Source organism: Muscardinus avellanarius (assembly GCF_963383645.1).
Source record: "Muscardinus avellanarius genome assembly, chromosome: 21".
NCBI lineage: Eukaryota > Metazoa > Chordata > Mammalia > Rodentia > Gliridae > Muscardinus > Muscardinus avellanarius.
In genome coordinates, this window is record NC_137807.1 from 23,051,357 (window position 1) to 23,059,552 (window position 8,196).

An 8,196-nucleotide genomic window follows, 5' to 3' on the forward strand; every position below is an offset into this window, starting at 1 on the left:
TAACCTTATAATATTAGAGGAACCTCTGACTGTACAGATTGACAGGGAAAAAAGGAATTGGAATGAAAAAGGAGAGAGATAGGAGCCAGGTCCGGTGATAGAGCGAGACAGGCAGGAAAAGTCAGTATCCTGTCTAGAAAGCCGTGGAGACAGTGCTGTCTCTTGGAGGACCAGGAAGACACAGGCGTCCCGTCCCAGCCCAGTGGTGGAGACGCTGGCGCTGGTGCTCCCACAGAGGCCCCGAGACCGGAGAACCACCGTGAGGAAGAACTGGCTTCTGGGTTGGTCTGTGAGATCCCAGGAGCAGCAGCGCCGAGTCCCACCTCGCCTGTCACTCTGTCCTTGCTTCCCCAAGGCTCCACCCTCGCCGTGACCGTCACGGCCACGTGCACGCAGAAGCTGGCCCTTCTTTCTTCCCTTTGTCAGTACTGGAAATGGAAACTAGGGGCCATGTGCATAGCAGGAAGAGGGCGACCGCCGAGCTGCACCCTCAGCCCCCACCAGAAGTCTGACGCCAGGAATCTTGTCCTGCAGACAAAACCGGGGATGAACAGGAAGAAGAACCGCGAGCGTGGACAGCGTGGGAGGAGAAGCCCGTGCTCTGTCCTCCACGGCTTCAACTCACTCTCCGGTAACACTTTAGGAGAACAGGTGGAACCCGGGAGGAGGGAGAGCCCTGCCGTGACCACTGAAGCCCACCAGCGTGGCCTTGCAAGGGGAGGCGAAAAGTGAAGGAAGGCCGCCCCAGGTCATAGCTCAGGGACCAGAGACGGAGTCCATAGAACCCCCAAGGTGCTGGGCCAAGTCCTCCCTGCCCAGCTGTCCTAAGAAGAGGCCTAAGTAGGTGCCTGTGGGTCCACGGTGCGCTCACGTACACACTCCACATTGAATAGAAAACCCTAGAGTTTTGTCCACTTTAAACAGGAATAACATCTCATGTAAACATCTTACATTTTGCAGATTATTAAAAATTAGCTGATAATGGTCTCTCAGGCGGAAAATGGACATTTAGAACAATTTTAAATTAACATGGAGTTTGAGCATATGGTACAGAATTTGATGCACTTAGACTCATGAAGTATGTAGTTGACATTGTTTACAATTTTAAATTAACATGGAATTTTAACATATACTGCAAAAAGTCTTCAAGTCAGCTGTCTCTGCCCCAAGCCAGTTTCCTTTTTTTTTTTTTTAAATAACAACTTAAGGCATGCTTGCTATCAAAGCTGCCCCAATACCTTTAGGTTTTTATTAAATAAAGTTCAGAGGTTGAATTCTGGTTCCGTGTTGCGAGGTTCAGTGTCTGACAGATGCCGAATGCTATTTGTGACCATTACCCAATATTTTCACTGTCCTCAAAGTTGCCTCTGCTTTCGGGGTTCAGGGGAAGTGTCTCCCCCTTCCCTTGAACCTCAAAACAACACTGTCATTTTTACTGTCTCTAGTCTAGATTTTCTGTCCGAGAATTTGATGTGCTTAGGATTGTACGATGTGCAGTTGACCAAGTTCTCATAGCCATTTCCATTGCAGGTTTTTCTTACGTCTCATCTGTAGCTTCAGCACTTAGTGTTTTTCATCTCTGACTAATATTCCACTGGGTGGATACACTGCCTTTTATAGGTACATGCATCTGTGGATATAAGTCTGGTTGCTTCCAGTTTAAACAACGTAAATGAGGCTGCCGTGGACATTCTTGCACAGGGTTTTGTGTGGACATCGTTTGAGTTTTACTAGGTAAAGAGTTTTGAGTTTTACTAGGTAAATACCTAGAATCGGGATCAACTGTTCCTATCGAAGAATCATGGTTTCTTTTCCAAGAATAGAAATCAGTGGCAAAACCTTCGCTTCCTGCTTCACACCAGTGTTTTCCTGTTGTGAATCACCGGCTCCATTTTAAATAGATGCTAGCTGGTCGTGATTGTCTTTCTCTAAGTTTTGACATTTTCTGCCTTTGACAAAACTGATTTAATTCCTCCAAGCAGCCAAATAAGTGGTCAGAGAGTTGTTCAAAGTAGTCCTATATTATCCCTTTGTGTCTGTGGAATCAATAAATATACTTTCATTTGTTAAGAGGTTGGACTGGCTGGATGGAGGTTTATCAATTTTGGTGACTATTTCAAAGAACTAGACATAGGGTGATGTTGATTTTCTCTGTTCATTTCCCGAGTTTTCTTGCACTGATTTCTGTACACCTTGCCCGTCTTCTTTTCTTTACGTGGTTTGCATGACACCATTGCTTTTTTTCTCTTTTCTTAAGGTGAAAGCTCAGATTATTGAATATAGTTCTTATTAATAGAGCTAATATAAAAGCAAGCATGATCATAGTTCTTTTTAAATTATGTTTTAGATAGCTTTTACTAATATTCCATTGCAATGCTATAATTTTTTCCTCAGAGTACTGCTTTTGCAGCAAATTTTCCACAAATTTCACAAGATATATCTTCATTTCATTTGGTTCAAAATATGAACCAATATCTCTGGAGGCTTGGTTTTTGTTTTGAAGAACATCTTCCTTAATTTCCGAATAGCTGGGGGGTTTCCAGTTCTCTGGTGTTCAACTGTAGCGTCCCTGACATGAGTCCCTGTCCGTCTGGGAACGCATCGTGTACGACCTCTGTGTGTTTAACTCTCTGATGGCATGTTTTGTGGCCAACATCCTGGTCTCTCTCGAAGTTGGATGATCTCCCCGTGCAAACGTCAACTAGGACTGGTTGATCGATCGTGCTTTGACTACTTTCCGAGGGTTGCCATGGCCAATGTCAGATAAGATGGAATGAAATAATAAAAGTTGATTGTCTCAGATTTCTGGAAGTCGGAGATTTCCAGTTAAGATGTAAGCGGACCACGCGTGGGGAGGGATCGTTCCCTGCCTGCCGCTGGCTCCGGCTGCTCCTCTGGGTCCCTGGCTGTCCAGGTGGCAGCTGCGGCCCCGTGCTCTCTGCCTCGGTCTCATCACGGTAGATGTGTACTGTCCTCGTGGACCTCCCTGCTCTGTGGGAGGAGGGGCCACGGTGCCCCTACACGGCGTCTCCCTAAAAGATGACTTTTAGCATACTGCATTTCCAAATAAGGTGACATTTCGGGGTGCTGGGATTAGGACTGTAATGGGAATTTAGGGGACGTAATATGACCCATAACAAGCTATTCATCTCAAATCTATGCTTACTTCTCTCCTTCCAGATGAATCTGTCAAGAGTCATAGAGGGATGCCAAAATCTTCCGCTCTGATAGTGTGTGAAGTCCTTTCTCACGCTGTCCCATTCACCTCTCTTTCCTATTCACGATTTCCCTGCTCGCACCCACTGAGGATCACAGCCCGACCCCAGCAAGGTCGGTACGTGTCAGTCCACCGCCTCCATCCACCCTGGCCCACAGCCACACCAAGAAAGCTCCCGAGTAACTCTTCAGCACCACGATGTACTGGCCACCCACTGGTCCTCCATTCTTAGGAGAGGGATGCCCACCGCGAGGCTACGACCCACCGGTGCCTGGTTCAAGATGGCGCCTGTGTGCGAAGCACCAGTTACCAACTGTGTGGCTGGGGCAGGTTCTCAGTAGTGCTTTTTCGTGGTTGAGAAAAAATTTCCCATGTGCCAACCCAAGTGGATGTAGACACATGGCGCTCACAGGTCACGTCTTCCACAGGTGCCTCTGGGCTTTATGTTGCACCATTTCCTCCATCACTGTTTCCCGTCCAACTTTCTAATGTCAGCACGGGGAGCAGTCGGCCCGCGCAGGGAGGATCTAGTGAGCTCTGACCTCACGGTGTCCTCCCCTCTCCCCGCAGGTGGACTCCACAGAGGATGATCACTGTGCGTGCCCTCAGCTCACCCCCACTATGGAAAACCCACGTTCTCAACAATGCTGGTGTCTCTTGCCCAGTTTTGCATAGAATGTCATCCTGGTTCCAGATTCTCGCTGTAAATGAGGACTGGGCTGTGGCAAGAGACGCTGAGAATCCGGCAAAGAATTGCGACCACCTGCTCCCGTCGCTGAAGTAGCCGTGTTGCTGCGGTGTTGTGGATTCATGCGCGTGAGAGTTAGGAGGTATATGTGGGTAGATTCATGTGTAGGGCCGGGGAATGTGTGTGAGAGGGTGTGCACATTTCCTCAGAGAATCTTTTTTCCACAGAACAAGTGTTAATTTTATAAATTACACAGTAATGCACATTTCACATACATCGATTTCCTCAACTCTCACTCTAGCCAAATCTGGAAGGTTTGCCCCTTATTCACACCCTGTGGATGGAGACAGCACAGACCTGAAGGATCTGGGTCAAGGGGACCAGGGCCCTGGTCACTGAAGCCCAGCGAGCACTCTGTGCACCTGGAGGAGGCCTCCCCAGGCCCGGCCAGTGGCACATCTGGCTGCAGAGCAGGGCCCAGGGTTCCAGGGCAGAGTGAGTGAGCTCTGCCTGGTGATGGGGCAGAGCCGCGGGCTTCTGGTCCTTGCTGCTGCCTTGCACGGCCTGGAGAACACTGCTGGGACCGTGTGCCTCACGTGTCTCCCACCGTCGCTCCCAAATGCTCTGTTCTCCTGGTCAGAGCTAAAGGGCTCTGGTCCTGGCTGGTCACCGTGAGGACCAGGACAGTGTCCTCCCTGCTCCTCCTCTTTCCCGACTCCTGCCCTGGTACTGATGGACTCGCTGCCCATCCGTGTTTAATAAATCCCGCCTAGGCCTGAGGTCTTGCTCCGGCTGTGGACAGGCACCTCCTCCCCTTGTCAACACTGAGACCAAGCCCCCAGCAAATGATCCTGTGGGAGACACCGACTGTGACCTCAACTGGTATGGAGGAAATGGGCGCCTGTGTGCTCACGTCTGTGTCTCCACGGAGGGGACTGTCAACACCAGATGTGACTCCAGCAGTGAGGATTAGGGCTCCGTAGCTCTCAAGGTGGCCCAGAGGGAGCCGCAGTGGGAAGGTTCCCAGCGGGCCGGTGGGCAGCCTGCTCGTGGGAGGGAGAGGAGGAGTATGGAAGAGAAAGAGACGGGAGATCCTCGCTCTTTTCACTTAGTGGTAAGTCAGTAAGTGCGCACGTTCTCCAGGGCTTCCTGAACTCTCTGACCACTCAGGAGACCCAGCATAGCCTGGGAGAGCCCCGCAGTGGCCACTGTCCCATGTGAGCATAACCCGGCATGGTCAGGGCAGGCCTGTGAAGGCCGCCCCGAGGACCTAGCTCAAGGAATACAGACCCAATCTATGGAAGCCCCTGGGCGCTGGGCCAAGTCCTCCCTGGCTGCCTCAATGAAAGAAGCTGTGGGCACCTGTGGGGCCTCCACCTGCTCACTTATTGAGCGTGACTTACACTGTGTTCTTTTGAGCAAAGTGATCTTGAAGTGGGTCAGTGTCCCAGCCCTGCAGGACCCAGTCCTGACCAGCCAGTCCTCTCCAGGAGACTGGGAGCACCCGGCTGGTCGATGGATGCAGGGCGACACTGTGGGTTGGGCTTGACTCGCCCTTTTCAGGTCTCCTGGGTGAGGGCTGAGGAGGACAGGCCCCTCCTCAGGCCAGCAGGTTGGCTCATCTGGCCAGCTGTGCATCTCTGTGAGCAAATAAGTGTACCAGTATTGGGAATGGCTTAGGAAGATTTGAGAAAACTCTGATTATTAATAGAAATATTTCAGAAATAATTGTGTCAAAATGGCAGACCTGGAGAGACAAAGGCTTGGCCTTGGTCAGGAAGCAAACAGCTACTGAAACTTAGGTTGACTTGGCTAAAAGTAATTAGCAAGTCAACAGGAGAGGGGAGGAGCTAGGGCTTTTTCTGTCTAAAGACAGATCTACATGATTAGATAAGCTAGCTAGGACGGGAGGAGGGGTCGACCTTCTTGAAAGGAGACACCTTGCCACACCTTGCTGGGGGAGGTACCTTACAGGGTAAGGGGAGGTACCTTGCAGGGACTTTCACTATGTCAGAATTACATAAGATGGAGGTCATGGGTATAAAAAGTCGGTCCACGTGCTGTGTCTTGGGTGGGAATTCATTTGAACCCCCATGGGGCTGTAACTATCATCTGTATTTCTATCTTTTTAATAAACTTCTTTAAATCTTCAGCCAGAGTCCGGGCTAAAGTGTATTTACCCTTAGCTCAGGACAAGAACCCGTGGTTTTTCTGGTTTTTGGTTGTTTCGGATTTTGTTGTAGTTTGAGGAAAATTGTGTCCGGGACCCTAACAGGGGTCCCTGGGGACAGTTTCCCCACACCCATAACATTCCCACACCGTAACATATCCCATCGCAACGTATTTCACCGTAACAATAAGAATCTTTGTGGTTCTAATGGGGGGCACTGCACAGTGCCCCCATGGCTGGGAGACAACAGCTCCGATTTTGGGGCCCCGCGGCCTTGATGGAACCCTTGTGGGGGTGCATCTACGCGTGACTTATTAAGCTGAGGTTCTAAGGCGTTTGGGGACATATATTTTTTCCTGCAAATTTGAGAAAAGCACAGGACCTGGAATCCACAGAAGTTTAGGAAAGCTCAGGGCATTTGAGAGGGCAGAATTTCAAGTTACTCGGGATTCTCTATTTTGCAATTTTGTAAATTAACAAAAGAACAAACAGTTTAAGAACAAGGGGAGTCACCGTGTCCAACCAGACTTAGGATTTTTTCTTTTTTTCTTCAGTGCTAGGGATTGGGCTCAAGGACAGCTGTGTGCACAAGCTCCACCCTGAGATGTCAGACCTTCTGCTCCTCTGGGCCCCAGATGTGTGCCCCCTGGCCTTGCTTTCCCACCCCATGATGCCAGAGACCCCTTTCTTAGCCTCAGGTTCCCAGCCCAAGGTGGCCGCCCTCAGGCTGCCAGGGGACTTTGCTCCTGAAAGTCATTCCTAGACTCTGTCCACAGAGCACAGCCTCAGCCGCTGCCCTGAGCCGAGCCGGGGAAGGCAGGGCGCGAAGTCGCCTTCAGGCCTGAGGGGCCTCTGGTCCTGCACGCCCTTCCCAGCCAGCGCCTCCTGTCTCCCAGGGACCCGCACCAGGGTCTGTATTACAGATTCCTGATTCCCAGGAGGACAGCGAGCTGAGGTCCGGGGGCTCAGAGGAGCTGGAGCTTCCTGAGCCTAAAGACAGGCGCTATCTCCTCCTCTCGATGGGAAACCGCATGGTTTGCGATTGTGCAGATTTAGGGCCGCTTGGGTAAACACGTTTGTCTAGAGCAAGCTGAAATCAGGGCTTGAGGTCGAGGGCAGGCGCGGCGGCGTGCCTTAGTTTAACCTCCTGAGTTCACGTGGAGGGATAGCCTGGGATCACGTTCAGAATAGCCCTGCATTTCCTGCTGGCTGCTCATGTCCTAACCCAACGGGAAGCACGCGTCGGAAAGCGGCCTCGACCCGTGTGGACCTCAGCGAGCCTCTGCGGGCAGCACCAGTGTCCTCTGCTGCCTCCTCTCCCAGCGCGCTGAACAAGGTTCTCCCTGCAGCTGCCCCCAGACTTCGCAGCAGACCCCCGAGATCTGCCAAAGCCCCCTCTGCCCCTCCACCTGGGAGGGCGCCTCCTGCCGCCCACGTGGCATCACTGTCTCAGAACACGTGGGGTCACTGCCCCCACCGGGCCCTGGTGAGCCAGGCATCGTCGCCGTCCATGAGGCCACCGCGGAGCTGCCGTGTACCCCCACCTGGGCGGCAGGAGCCGGAACTCCTAGGCCTCGTATTTGTGCACCGCACCGCGCACCGCGAGCAAAACAACCACTGAAAAACCAGAAAGAGAAACAAATGCCGCCGCAAAGCCAAGTCCAGGCCCAGGGAGCGTCCTCTGCAGTGCCCCAGTGCTTCAGGGGCACCAAGGCCGGCCTCCTGCACTCCCCAGCCCTCAGCGTGGAGAGGACAATGCCAGGTTCCTCCTTATATGGGGGGGCTCCTGGGCCACCCAGCCAAAAACTAGACAGAAAAAGAAAGCTCAGCGCACACACTCCCCAAGGGGGTCATCAGCACCCCACTCCAGCCATTAGCGATCCAGACCCAGAGATTCTTGGAAGCTGGATTCCTGAGTGGGATGCCCATGGGGTCGAGGGGGACAGGACCCTGCCGGGTGTCTGCTGCTGGGACAGTGGGGAGGAGGGACAGTGCCGCTGTGCCAGTGGAGTGGACACTAGGGGACAGTGGGAAGCAGGGCCTGGGCGCTGCTCAGGGAGGGCCTGGGCTGAGGTCTCGGGCACTGGGTATTTTGGAATCTAAGGGGGGCTCTGGCCCTGG